Source organism: Drosophila mauritiana, unplaced genomic scaffold (genome assembly GCF_004382145.1).
Source record: "Drosophila mauritiana strain mau12 unplaced genomic scaffold, ASM438214v1 U_235, whole genome shotgun sequence".
In the NCBI taxonomy this organism is placed as follows: Eukaryota; Metazoa; Arthropoda; class Insecta; order Diptera; family Drosophilidae; genus Drosophila; species Drosophila mauritiana.
In genome coordinates, this window is record NW_022881369.1 from 7,133 (window position 1) to 22,091 (window position 14,959).

A 14,959-nucleotide genomic window follows, 5' to 3' on the forward strand; every position below is an offset into this window, starting at 1 on the left:
AATTAAAAATGAAAATATGGATTACGAATGCTATATAAAAATGGCCGTAATCGAATGGATTTTTTACTTATATATTTAATTTTACCCAAAGGCGAAATATTGAATTTTATTCAATATAAAAAAATCATGGAATTATATAAAGTGAAAAATCTATATATCTATATATCTATTATAGTGCTTATTTCGATTCAAAATATATGAATGGAATATGAAGGGAAAAACATTATTCTGGTTGATCCTGCCAGTAGTTATATGCTTGTCTCAAAGATTAAGCCATGCATGTCTAAGTACACACGAATTAAAAGTGAAACCGCAAAAGGCTCATTATATCAGTTATGGTTCCTTAGATCGTTAACAGTTACTTGGATAACTGTGGTAATTCTAGAGCTAATACATGCAATTAAAACATGAACCTTATGGGACATGTGCTTTTATTAGGCTAAAACCAAGCCGATCGCAAGATCGTTATATTGGTTGAACTCTAGATAACATGCAGATCGTATGGTCTTGTACCGACGACAGATCTTTCAAATGTCTGCCCTATCAACTTTTGTTGGTAGTATCTAGGACTACCATGGTTTGCAACGGGTAACGGGGAATCAGGGTTCGATTCCGGAGAGGGAGCCTGAGAAACGGCTACCACATCTAAGGAAGGCAGCAGGCGCGTAAATTACCCACTCCCAGCTCGGGAGGTAGTGACGAAAATAACAATACAGGACTCATATCCGAGGCCCTGTAATTGGAATGAGTACACTTTAAATCCTTTAACAAGGACCAATTGGAGGGCAAGTCTGGTGCCAGCAGCCGCGGTAATTCCAGCTCCAATAGCGTATATTAAAGTTGTTGCGTTAAAACGTTCGTAGTTGAACTTGTGCTTCATACGGGTAGTACAACTTACAATTGTGGTTAGTACTATACCTTTATGTATGTAAGCGTATTACCGGTGGAGTTCTTATATGTGATTAAATACTTGTATTTTTTCATATGTTCCTCCTATTTAAAAACCTGCACTAGTGCTCTTAAACGAGTGTTATTGTGGGCCGGTACTATTACTTTGAACAAATTAGAGTGCTTAAAGCAGGCTTCAAATGCCTGAATATTCTGTGCATGGATAATGAAATAAGACCTCTGTTCTGCTTTCATTGGTTTTCAGATCAAGAGGTAATGATTTAATAGAAGCAGTTTGGGGGCATTAGTATTACGACGCGAGAGGTGAAATTCTTGGACCGTCGTAAGACTAACTTAAGCGAAAGCATTTGCCAAAGATGTTTTCATTAATCAAGAACGAAAGTTAGAGGTTCGAAGGCGATCAGATACCGCCCTAGTTCTAACCATAAACGATGCCAGCTAGCAATTGGGTGTAGCTACTTTTATGGCTCTCTCAGTCGCTTCCCGGGAAACCAAAGCTTTTGGGCTCCGGGGGAGTATGGTTGCAAGCTGAAACTTAAAGGAATTGACGGAAGGGCACCACCAGGAGTGGAGCCTGCGGCTTAATTTGACTCAACACGGGAAAACTTACCAGGTCCGAACATAAGTGTGTAAGACAGATTGATAGCTCTTTCTCGAATCTATGGGTGGTGGTGCATGGCCGTTCTTAGTTCGTGGAGTGATTTGTCTGGTTAATTCCGATAACGAACGAGACTCAATATATTAAATAGATATCTTCAGGATTATGGTGCTGAAGCTTATGTAGCCTTCATTCATGGTGCAGTAAAATGTTTATTGTGTTTGAATGTGTTTATGTAAGTGGAGCCGTACCTGTTGGTTTGTCCCATTATAAGGACACTAGCTTCTTAAATGGACAAATTGCGTCTAGCAATAATGAGATTGAGCAATAACAGGTCTGTGATGCCCTTAGATGTCCTGGGCTGCACGCGCCGCTACAATGAAAGTATCAACGTGTATTTCCTAGACCGAGAGGTCCGGGTAAACCGCTGAACCACTTTCATGCTTGGGATTGTGAACTGAAACTGTTCACATGAACTTGGAATTCCCAGTAAGTGTGAGTCATTAACTCGCATTGATTACGTCCCTGCCCTTTGTACACACCGCCCGTCGCTACTACCGATTGAATTATTTAGTGAGGTCTCCGGACGTGATCACTGTGACGCCTTGCGTGTTACGGTTGTTTCGCAAAAGTTGACCGAACTTGATTATTTAGAGGAAGTAAAAGTCGTAACAAGGTTTCCGTAGGTGAACCTGCGGAAGGATCATTATTGTATAATATCCTTATCGTTAATAAACATTTGTTATAATACAAATAAATACAATTTACCAAAATAAAAATATTACAAAATGATTCCACGGAATCAAAAGTTAAAGTCAAAATAAAATGAAGATGGCTTTTATTTTATATGTGGGGCTTGGCAACCTCATAAAAAGACTTTAACATTATTAATGTTGTTGTGCGTATTTGTGGCAGTACCTACTACAACAATGGCGTTTCCTATAAAAACAAATTCTCGAAAATGGAAATCGAAGAAACTGAACAAAATTTGAAAGTAGAAGTCGAATTAAAATTAAAATAATTTTGAATGTGGTATTCAAAATAAGTGTGTGTGTATATGGACCATAATATACACGCGTTGCGAATATGTATTGTTCATCTATGTTATGAGCATACGTTGGCTAATGCAACAACCCAAAATATACAATGTTTGTACCTGTCATCCATTCAGGTTAATGTTTTATATAAATTTTGCAGTATGTGTCACCCAAAATAGCAAACCATAACCAGATTTTTATGATACATAATGCTTATATGAAACTAAGACATATCGCAACATTTATTTTTAGGTATAAAAATAAATTTATTGAAGGAATTGATATATGCCAGTAAAATGGTGTATTTTTAATTTCTTTCAATAAAAACAATATTGATATTATATAAAAATGAATTATAAAACTCTAAGCGGTGGATCACTCGGCTCATGGGTCGATGAAGAACGCAGCAAACTGTGCGTCATCGTTGTGAACTGCAGGACACATGAACATCGACATTTTGAACGCATATCGCAGTCCATGCTGTTATGTACTTTAATTAATTTTATAGTGCTGCTTGGACTACATATGGTTGAGGGTTGTAAGACTATGCTAATTAAGTTGTTTATAAATTTTTTATAAGCATATGGTATATTATTGGATTAAATAATGATTTTATTCATAATATTAAAAAAGAAATGAAAAACATTATCTCACATTTGAATGTGAAAAACGAAGAGAAATATTTTCTTTTTCAATCAAATAATACTGAGAAATGTCTAGCATAAAAAAATTGAAATATTTTTCATCTAGAATTGTCTCTTATTAATGATTCGGAAAAGAAAAAATCTTGGTGTTTTGTTATTATTCTTCGTTGGTTCGTTAAATGGATAAAAAATAACTTTGCTTACAAGAACTATTGGAACTATTTATAACGAATTTAATTGATTGTTTTATCATTTATAAATAAAGAATTTATGGCAAAATATAGTTATATATACAACCTCAACTCATATGGGACTACCCCCTGAATTTAAGCATATTAATTAGGGGAGGAAAAGAAACTAACAAGGATTTTCTTAGTAATGATTAATGATTAATTATTATATGTATAAGGGAAAAAATGCTGAAAATATCCCACATTCTCTTAGTATTATAGAGAAAAGCCATTATAGTGAGAGGGTATAGTAGTGTAAACGACCGGAATTACGACAGAGGGTTCAAAAACTACTATAGGTAGGCAGTGGTTGCCGACCTCTCATATTGTTCAAAACTTATGTATTCATATGATTTTGGCAATAATATGAGTAAATTAAATAATATACATATGAAAATGATTAATTATTATATGTATAAGGGAAAAAATGCTGAAAATATCCCACATTCTCTTAGTATTATAGAGAAAAGCCATTATAGTGAGGGGTATAGTAGTGTAAACGACCGGAATTACGACAGAGGGTTCAAAAACTACTATAGGTAGGCAGTGGTTGCCGACCTCTCATATTGTTCAAAACTTATGTATTCATATGATTTTGGCAATAATATGAGTAAATTAAATAATATACATATGAAAATGATTAATTATTATATGTATAAGGGAAAAAATAATCATATTATATATGAATAATGGAAAAAAAATGAAATGTTCCTATAATCTCTTAATATATAAGAGAATAGCCCGTATGTTGGGTGGCAAACGGAATTGAAAATACCCGCTTTGAGGACAGCGGGTTCAAAAACTACTATAGGTAGGCAGTGGTTGCCGACCTCCCGCATTATTCGAAATATTTATTTCGGATTATGTTTATATTGGTTACATACAATAAAGTATATTATTATCCGTACAAATTTGTTTCTCAGTTCTATAGAACACGGGACTTGGCTCGCGGATAATAGGAATATACGCTTTATAGATAATATCGTTGAAACAAAAGTCAAGTTTCTATTATATATAGAATAACAAATCGTTTCCATATATTATCGTTAATTTTTGGAGGCAGGCAAATATTAATTTATTACCTGCCGTATAGTTGGATTATTATATCGTTACGGTATAATACAAATATGGATTCTTATGAAAGAAATATAAAATTATATATTAAATGTGGAAATATTATCATATGCGCTTGGTTTTATGTTATATATTACCAGAGATATATATGAAAGAGATAAATTTTAAATTTATCTTCAAAAATGCAAATGATTTAACTTAATATTATATTGGTTAAACAAAAATTGTACATGTGTGGATACAATAATTATGTATGTTGGAAATAAAATGATATTTTATAATGAAATATGTATGTATAAAAAGATAAAATTATAGAAATATATATATTACAATAATTAGATGAAATTCTTGTTATATTGGTAAAACAAGTATAAATTAAAAATGAAAATATGGATTACGAATGCTATATAAAAATGGCCGTAATCGAATGGATTTTTTACTTATATATTTAAAATTTTACCCAAAGGCGAAATATTGAATTTTATTCAATATAATAAAAATCATGGAATTATATAAAGTGAAAAATCTATATATCTATATATCTATTATAGTGCTTATTTCGATTCAAAATATATGAATGGAATATGAAGGAAAAACATTATTCTGGTTGATCCTGCCAGTAGTTATATGCTTGTCTCAAAGATTAAGCCATGCATGTCTAAGTACACACGAATTAAAAGTGAAACCGCAAAAGGCTCATTATATCAGTTATGGTTCCTTAGATCGTTAACAGTTACTTGGATAACTGTGGTAATTCTAGAGCTAATACATGCAATTAAAACATGAACCTTATGGGACATGTGCTTTTATTAGGCTAAAACCAAGCGATCGCAAGATCGTTATATTGGTTGAACTCTAGATAACATGCAGATCGTATGGTCTTGTACCGACGACAGATCTTTCAAATGTCTGCCCTATCAACTTTTGTTGGTAGTATCTAGGACTACCATGGTTGCAACGGGTAACGGGGAATCAGGGTTCGATTCCGGAGAGGGAGCCTGAGAAACGGCTACCACATCTAAGGAAGGCAGCAGGCGCGTAAATTACCCACTCCCAGCTCGGGGAGGTAGTGACGAAAAATAACAATACAGGACTCATATCCGAGGCCCTGTAATTGGAATGAGTACACTTTAAATCCTTTAACAAGGACCAATTGGAGGGCAAGTCTGGTGCCAGCAGCCGCGGTAATTCCAGCTCCAATAGCGTATATTAAAGTTGTTGCGGTTAAAACGTTCGTAGTTGAACTTGTGCTTCATACGGGTAGTACAACTTACAATTGTGGTTAGTACTATACCTTTATGTATGTAAGCGTATTACCGGTGGAGTTCTTATATGTGATTAAATACTTGTATTTTTTCATATGTTCCTCCTATTTAAAACCTGCACTAGTGCTCTTAAACGAGTGTTATTGTGGGCCGGTACTATTACTTTGAACAAATTAGAGTGCTTAAAGCAGGCTTCAAATGCCTGAATATTCTGTGCATGGGATAATGAAATAAGACCTCTGTTCTGCTTTCATTGGTTTTCAGATCAAGAGGTAATGATTAATAGAAGCAGTTTGGGGCATTAGTATTACGACGCGAGAGGTGAAATTCTTGGACCGTCGTAAGACTAACTTAAGCGAAAGCATTTGCCAAAGATGTTTTCATTAATCAAGAACGAAAGTTAGAGGTTCGAAGGCGATCAGATACCGCCCTAGTTCTAACCATAAACGATGCCAGCTAGCAATTGGGTGTAGCTACTTTTATGGCTCTCTCAGTCGCTTCCCGGGAAACCAAAGCTTTTGGGCTCCGGGGGAAGTATGGTTGCAAAGCTGAAACTTAAAGGAATTGACGGAAGGGCACCACCAGGAGTGGAGCCTGCGGCTTAATTTGACTCAACACGGGAAAAACTTACCAGGTCCGAACATAAGTGTGTAAGACAGATTGATAGCTCTTTCTCGAATCTATGGGTGGTGGTGCATGGCCGTTCTTAGTTCGTGGAGTGATTTGTCTGGTTAATTCCGATAACGAACGAGACTCAAATATATTAAATAGATATCTTCAGGATTATGGTGCTGAAGCTTATGTAGCCTTCATTCATGGTGGCAGTAAAATGTTTATTGTGTTTGAATGTGTTTATGTAAGTGGAGCCGTACCTGTTGGTTTGTCCCATTATAAGGACACTAGCTTCTTAAATGGACAAATTGCGTCTAGCAATAATGAGATTGAGCAATAACAGGTCTGTGATGCCCTTAGATGTCCTGGGCTGCACGCGCGCTACAATGAAAGTATCAACGTGTATTTCCTAGACCGAGAGGTCCGGGTAAACCGCTGAACCACTTTTCATGCTTGGGATTGTGAACTGAAACTGTTCACATGAACTTGGAATTCCAGTAAGTGTGAGTCATTAACTCGCATTGATTACGTCCCTGCCCTTTGTACACACCGCCCGTCGCTACTACCGATTGAATTATTTAGTGAGGTCTCCGGACGTGATCACTGTGACGCCTTGCGTGTTACGGTTGTTTCGCAAAAGTTGACCGAACTTGATTATTTAGAGGAAGTAAAAGTCGTAACAAGGTTTCCGTAGGTGAACCTGCGGAAGGATCATTATTGTATAATATCCTTATCGTTAATAAACATTTGTTATAATACAAATAAATACAATTTACCAAAATAAAAATATTACAAAATGATTCCACGGAATCAAAAGTTAAAGTCAAAATAAAATGAAGATGGCTTTTATTTTATATGTGGGGCTTGGCAACCTCATAAAAAGACTTTAACATTATTAATGTTGTTGTGCGTATTTGTGGCAGTACCTACTACAACAATGGCGTTTCCTATAAAAACAAATTCTCGAAAATGGGAAATCGAAGAAACTGAACAAAATTTGAAAGTAGAAGTCGAATTAAAATTAAAATAATTTTGAATGTGGTATTCAAAATAAGTGTGTGTGTATATGGACCATAATATACACGCGTTGCGAATATGTATTGTTCATCTATGTTATGAGCATACGTTGGCTAATGCAACAACCTAAAATATACAATGTTTGTACCTGTCATCCATCAGGTTAATGTTTTATATAAATTTTGCAGTATGTGTCACCCAAAATAGCAAACCATAACCAGATTTTTATGATACATAATGCTTATATGAAACTAAGACATATCGCAACATTTATTTTTAGGTATAAAAATAAATTTATTGAAGGAATTGATATATGCCAGTAAAATGGTGTATTTTTAATTTCTTTCAATAAAAACAATATTGATATTATATAAAAATGAATTATAAAACTCTAAGCGGTGGATCACTCGGCTCATGGGTCGATGAAGAACGCAGCAAACTGTGCGTCATCGTGTGAACTGCAGGACACATGAACATCGACATTTTGAACGCATATCGCAGTCCATGCTGTTATGTACTTTAATTAATTTTATAGTGCTGCTTGGACTACATATGGTTGAGGGTTGTAAGACTATGCTAATTAAGTTGTTTATAAATTTTTTATAAGCATATGGTATATTATTGGATTAAATAATGATTTTATTCATAATATTAAAAAAGAAATGAAAAACATTATCTCACATTTGAATGTGAAAAACGAAGAGAAATATTTTCTTTTTCAATCAAATAATACTGAGAAATGTCTAGCATAAAAAATTGAAATATTTTTCATCTAGAATTGTCTCTTATTAATGATTCGGAAAAAGAAAAATCTTGGTTTTGTTATTATTCTTCGTTGGTTCGTTAAATGGATAAAAAATAACTTTGCTTACAAGAACTATTGGAACTATTTATAACGAATTTAATTGATTGTTTTATCATTTATAAATAAAGAATTTATGGCAAAATATAGTTATATATACAACCTCAACTCATATGGGACTACCCCCTGAATTTAAGCATATTAATTAGGGTAGGAAAAGAAACTAACAAGGATTTTCTTAGTAGCGGCGAGCGAAAAGAAAACAGTTCAGCACTAAGTCACTTTGTCTATATGGCAAATGTGAGATGCAGTGTATGGAGCGTCAATATTCTAGTATGAGAAATTAATGATTTAAGTCCTTCTTAAATGAGGCCATTTACCCATAGAGGGTGCAGGCCCGTATAACGTTAATGATTACTAGATGATGTTTCCAAAGAGTCGTGTTGCTTGATAGTGCAGCACTAAGTGGGTGGTAAACTCCATCTAAAACTAAATATAACCATGAGACCGATAGTAAACAAGTACCGTGAGGGAAAGTTGAAAAGAACTCTGAATAGAGAGTTAAACAGTACGTGAAACTGCTTAGAGGTTAAGCCGATGAACCTGAATATCCGTTATGGAAAATTCATCATTAAAATTGTAATATCTAAATAATATTATTAAGAATAATGTGCATTTTTTCCATATAAGGACATTGTAATCTATTAGCATATCCCAAATTTATCATTAAAATATAACTTATAGTTTATTCCAATTAAATTGCTTGCATTTTAACACAGAATAAATGTTATTAATTTGATAAAGTGCTGATAGATTTATATTATTACAGAGCGTTAATTTTTCGGAATTATATAATGGCATAATTATCATTGATTTTTGTGTTTATTATATGCTCTTGTATGATTAACAATGCGAAAGATTCAGGATACCTTCGGGACCCGTCTTGAAACACGGACCAAGGAGTCTAACATATGTGCAAGTTATTGGGATGTAAACCTAATAGCGTAATTAACTTGACTAATAATGGGATTAGTTTTTTAGCTATTTATAGCTAATTAACACAATCCCGGGGCGTTCTATATAGTTATGTATAATGTATATTTATATTATTTATGCCTCTAACTGGAACGTACTTGAGCATATATGCTGTGACCCGAAAGATGGTGAACTATACTTGATCAGGTTGAAGTCAGGGGAAACCCTGATGGAAGACCGAAACAGTTCTGACGTGCAAATCGATTGTCAGAATTGAGTATAGGGGCGAAAGACCAATCGAACCATCTAGTAGCTGGTTCCTTCCGAAGTTTCCCTCAGGATAGCTGGTGCATTTTAATATTATATAAAATAATCTTATCTGGTAAAGCGAATGATTAGAGGCCTTAGGGTCGAAACGATCTTAACCTATTCTCAAACTTTAAATTGGTAAGAACCTTAACTTTCTTGATATGAAGTTCAAGGTTATGATATAATGTGCCCAGTGGGCCACTTTTGGTAAGCAGAACTGGCGCTGTGGGATGAACCAAACGTAATGTTACGGTGCCCAAATTAACAACTCATGCAGATACCATGAAAGGCGTTGGTTGCTTAAAACAGCAGGACGGTGATCATGGAAGTCGAAATCCGCTAAGGAGTGTGTAACAACTCACCTGCCGAAGCAACTAGCCCTTAAAATGGATGGCGCTTAAGTTGTATACCTATACATTACCGCTAAAGTAGATGATTTATATTACTTGTGATATAAATTTGAACTTAGGAGTAGGAAGGTACAATGGTATGCGTAGAAGTGTTTGGCGTAAGCCTGCATGGAGCTGCCATTGGTACAGATCTTGGTGGTAGTAGCAAATAATCGAATGAGACTGAAGTGGAGAAGGGTTTCGTGTGAACAGTGGTTGATCACGAGTTAGTCGGTCCTAAGTTCAAGGCGAAAGCCGAAAATTTTCAAGTAAAACAAAAATGCCTAACTATATAAACAAAGCGAATATAATACACTTGAATAATTTTGAACGAAAGGGAATACGGTTCCAATTCCGTAACCTGTTGAGTATCCGTTTGTTATTAAATATGGGCCTCGTGCTCATCCTGGCAACAGGAACGACCATAAAGAAGCCGTCGAGAGATATCGGAAGAGTTTTCTTTTCTGTTTTATAGCCGTACTACCATGGAAGTCTTTCGCAGAGAGATATGGTAGATGGGCTAGAAGAGCATGACATATACTGTTGTGTCGATATTTTCTCCTCGGACCTTGAAAATTTATGGTGGGGACACGCAAACTTCTCAACAGGCCGTACCAATATCCGCAGCTGGTCTCCAAGGTGAAGAGTCTCTAGTCGATAGAATAATGTAGGTAAGGGAAGTCGGCAAATTAGATCCGTAACTTCGGGATAAGGATTGGCTCTGAAGATTGAGATAGTCGGGCTTGATTGGGAAACAATAACATGGTTTATGTGCTCGTTCTGGGTAAATAGAGTTTCTAGCATTTATGTTAGTTACTTGTTCCCCGGATAGTTTAGTTACGTAGCCAATTGTGGAACTTTCTTGCTAAAATTTTTAAGAATACTATTTGGGTTAAACCAATTAGTTCTTATCAATTATAACGATTATCAATTAACAATCAAACAAGCAACTAGCGGTGTATTTTGCAAACCGCAGCGTCGAAGCCATCAAAAAGCTAAGACAGAGGGGCGATTATAAGGAGAAAATAGAGCAGATAAGAGGGCAATCAGCTCGCGTCCCGGAAGTTGCTAATCTAACCATAAGGCGCCGCCCTAGTAGAAGTGAGCAAAACCACCAAGTAACAACATCAGAAACAACTCCAATCACTCCCTTCGAACAGTCGAACAGGGAAATTTTGCGGACACTGCGTGGGTATAGCCCCGTAGAATGCCATTCCAAATGGAGAGCCAAGAGCTACAAACGATCATTGACAGGGCAGAGCTCGAGGGAAAGGAAACCACTCTCCAATGCTTATCGCTATATCTCCTAGGAATTTTTCCGGCACAGGGTGTACGACACACGCTGACGAGACCTCCTCGGAGACCTCGAAATAGGAGAGAAAGCAGAAGGCAACAGTATGCTGTCACCCAGCGCAACTGGGATAAGCATAAAGGAAGATGCATTAAGTCCTTGCTAAATGGAACTGATGAGTCGGTAATGCCAAGCCAAGAAGTAATGGTTCCCTACTGGAGAGAAGTAATGACTCAGCCTAGCCAAGCTCTTGCAGTGGAGAAGTGATACAAATGGATCACTCGCTTGAGAGGGTTTGGTCTGCTATTACGGAGCATGACCTTAGGGCATCAAGAATCTCATTATCTTCATCTCCGGGGCCTGACGGGATAACTCCAAAAACAGCCAGGGAGGTGCCGTCAGGTATTATGCTACGAATAATGAACCTAATTCTATGGTGCGGCAATCTACCACACTCTATCCGACTGGCCAGAACTGTCTTCATCCCGAAGACGGTGACGGCGAAGCGACCGCAAGACTTTCGTCCAATATCGGTGCCTTCAGTCCTGGTAAGACAGCTAAATGCAATATTGGCAACCCGGTTGAACTCATCAATCAATTGGGACCCGCGCCAGCGGGGCTTCTTACCTACCGACGGATGTGCCGATAATGCGACGATAGTTGACTTAGTCTTGAGGCATAGCCATAAGCACTTTAGATCTTGCTACATCGCAAATTTAGATGTAAGCAAGGCATTCGATTCTCTATCGCATGCATCTATATATGACACCTTACGTGCTTATGGTGCGCCAAAGGGCTTCGTTGACTACGTACAGAATACGTACGAGGGTGGCGGTACCAGTCTCAATGGGGACGGTTGGAGTTCAGAGGAATTCGTCCCTGCTAGAGGAGTGAAGCAGGGTGACCCTTTGTCTCCTATTCTATTTAACTTGGTAATGGACAGGTTACTTAGAAACCTACCCAGCGAAATTGGTGCTAGAGTCGGAAATGCCATTACTAACGCGGCCGCGTTTGCAGATGATTTGGTACTATTTGCTGAAACTCGAATGGGACTTCAAGTATTGTTGGACAGAACGTTGGATTTTCTATCTCTCGTCGGCCTCAAACTTAATGCCGACAAATGTTTTACCGTTGGCATTAAGGGCCAGCCGAAACAGAAGTGTACCGTGCTAGAGGCACAGAGCTTTTACGTAGGCTCAAGAGAGATTCCATCATTGAAGCGAACGGACGAGTGGAAGTACTTAGGCATCAACTTCACTGCAACTGGGAGGGTTCGATGCAATCCGGCCGAGGACATTGGTCCAAAGCTACAAAGATTGACAAAGGCCCCCCTCAAACCACAACAGAGGATGTTCGCCCTAAGGACTGTCCTTATCCCACAGCTCTATCACAAGTTAGCCCTTGGGAGTGTGGCGATAGGCGTCCTACGAAAAACTGACAAACTAATACGATACTATGTGCGAAGATGGCTAAATCTTCCGCTGGATGTGCCGATAGCATTCATTCACGCACCCCCAAAAAGTGGAGGTCTCGGAATTCCATCACTTAGATGGGTAGCTCCAATGTTAAGGCTAAGACGTTTGAGTAACATTAAATGGCCTCACCTCACGCAAAACGAGGTAGCCAGCTCTTTCCTCGAAGCCGAAAAACAACGGGCCCGAGATAGATTATTTGCAGAACAACATGAATTGTTATCGCGTCCGGCAATAGAAAAATATTGGGCGAACAAATTGTACCTCTCAGTTGATGGCAGCGGACTCCGTGAAGCGGGCCATTGGGGACCGCAACACGGGTGGGTTAATCAACCCACGCGTTTACTAACAGGAAAGGAATATATAGACGGTATTCGTCTGCGGATAAATGCCCTACCCACGAAGTCTCGTACTACAAGGGGAAGGCACGAATTGGAACGACAGTGTCGTGCAGGATGTGACGCTCCCGAAACAACAAACCATATAATGCAAAAATGTTACCGATCGCATGGGAGGCGCGTAGCTAGACACAACTGCGTAGTAAATCGAATCAAGCGGGGACTTGAGGAGAGAGGCTGCGCGGTCATTGTTGAACCAAGTCTGCAGTGCGAATCCGGCCTTAATAAACCGGACCTGGTGGCACTACGACAAAATCACATTGATGTGATCGACATACAAATTGTGACAGACGGACACTCTATGGATGATGCGCACCAGCGCAAAATCAATAGATACGACAGACCGGACATACGAACTGAATTGCGTCGCAGATTCGAAGCCGCAGGTGACATTGAATTCCATTCTGCCACCCTGAACTGGAGGGGGATCTGGAGTGGTCAATCCGTTAAAAGATTGATAGCGAAGGGTCTCCTCAGCAAATATGATAGTCATATCATTAGCGTCCAGGTTATGAGAGGCAGTCTCGGTTGTTTTAAACAGTTCATGTACCTGAGCGGGTTTTCCCGAGATTGGACTTAGCTAAAACGTTTGGTTCAAAACATTTGCTTGCTGTCTTGGCATAACATCAATAAAGGCATAAACATCGCAAATAATGGTAATATATAAATGGCTATGAGGATGGTTTTAGTACGTAGGCGTTGCGGAACTTCGGTTCAGCAATGAATCGTGCATGCTAGGAAACTGAAGTGTTGACAGACCTAGTATCTTTCGATAGATTTCCATACCTCCGCGATCAAAAAAAAAAAAAAAAAAATAGCCAAATGCCTCGTCATCTAATTAGTGACGCGCATGAATGGATTAACGACGGACGTGTTTTCGTTGCGCTCGTGTACAGATTGCGAATAACTAAGTTTTCCTTGTTGGAAAGTAATTAAATCGGTGATTTAGTGCTCCGCGGAAGTCGAGTGAAAATTGTCGAGTGTTAAAAACAAGCGGTTTGGAAATTATTAACAATAAACTATTGGAAATTTTCCACTCCGCACGTGCTGCGAGGCGAGCTTACGAGTAAGTTTTTCGAGTAAGCTTTTTGAGCAGCTGTCAAAAAGCTTATTGGTGGCAGTCACTGCTAGGGTTTGTGTATAGGGACAGTTTTAGTGCTACCAGACGCTACCGATAGGTGGAGCTCTAGAGCATCTACCTTTTGTCACTGAGCAAACGAGCATACGGTTGCTGGCGTCGACGGTAGGAGGAGCCACCATCGGAGTTATGCCGACGAGAGCGACAGCAGCGCGAGTGCCTTGAGCGGAAGTAGTGCTCGAGGAATCCAAACGAGGCAGGCGCAGAAGCCATCTGGCCTCTAAGAGCTCGGCGCCGACGCAGGCGAAATTGGTTGCCCTGGCATCGAATGGAGTGCCAGAACCCGTTGGTGTACTGGAGGAGGCGTTTTCGTCGCTGGAGGACGCCCGGCGGCCGGCCTACCCCCCCCCACGCTGCTGCCACCGCTGTTGATCCTACTGCTGCCCCTGCTGCCGACCACACTGCTGCCTCCGCCGTTTCCACTGCTGCTAAAATTGTTGCCACCACTGCCACTGCCGCTACCGCTGCCGCCCGTGCTGGGCAAGCAGCCATGATGGCAGAGCTGTCGGCCACCCAGCGCATGGTGAGAAGCAGCTTCCGCAGCCTAGGAGAAGTGGACACGGAAGAGCTCTCGTATGCTATCAGCCGCTACGATGAGCTGGTGCTGGCGTTAATGCTCCGGTGTGGAGAACTGGAGACGCGGCTCGCTATGCCGCCACCGCCGCCGCCGTCGTCGAATCCGTTAAAGAATACGGCCGCCAATGCTCCCCAGATGCCACAGGTTGCACCCATCGCTGCCCCGCGGACCACCAAGGTTCGCGAGACGTGGTCAGCGGTGGTGAAGTGCGACGACCCTGCG

At 39.1% G+C, this 14,959-nt stretch overlaps 3 non-coding genes and 1 pseudogene across 3 annotated transcripts; all 4 read left to right on the top strand.

Annotated features, from left to right (window-relative positions):
- Positions 1 to 225: 225 nt before the first annotated feature.
- On the top strand, positions 226 to 2,216 carry LOC117149508. Its single transcript, XR_004460346.1, has one exon. It is a non-coding gene; the product is annotated as a small subunit ribosomal RNA (ribosomal RNA).
- Positions 2,217 to 2,903: 687 nt separating this feature from the next.
- On the top strand, positions 2,904 to 3,083 carry LOC117149509 (annotated as a pseudogene).
- A 2,009-nt stretch (positions 3,084 to 5,092) lies between these two features.
- On the top strand, positions 5,093 to 7,086 carry LOC117149511. The gene has a single exon (XR_004460347.1). It is a non-coding gene; the product is annotated as a small subunit ribosomal RNA (ribosomal RNA).
- Positions 7,087 to 7,773: 687 nt separating this feature from the next.
- On the top strand, positions 7,774 to 7,952 carry LOC117149507. Its single transcript, XR_004460345.1, has one exon. It is a non-coding gene; the product is annotated as a 5.8S ribosomal RNA (ribosomal RNA).
- Positions 7,953 to 14,959: the final 7,007 nt, after the last annotated feature.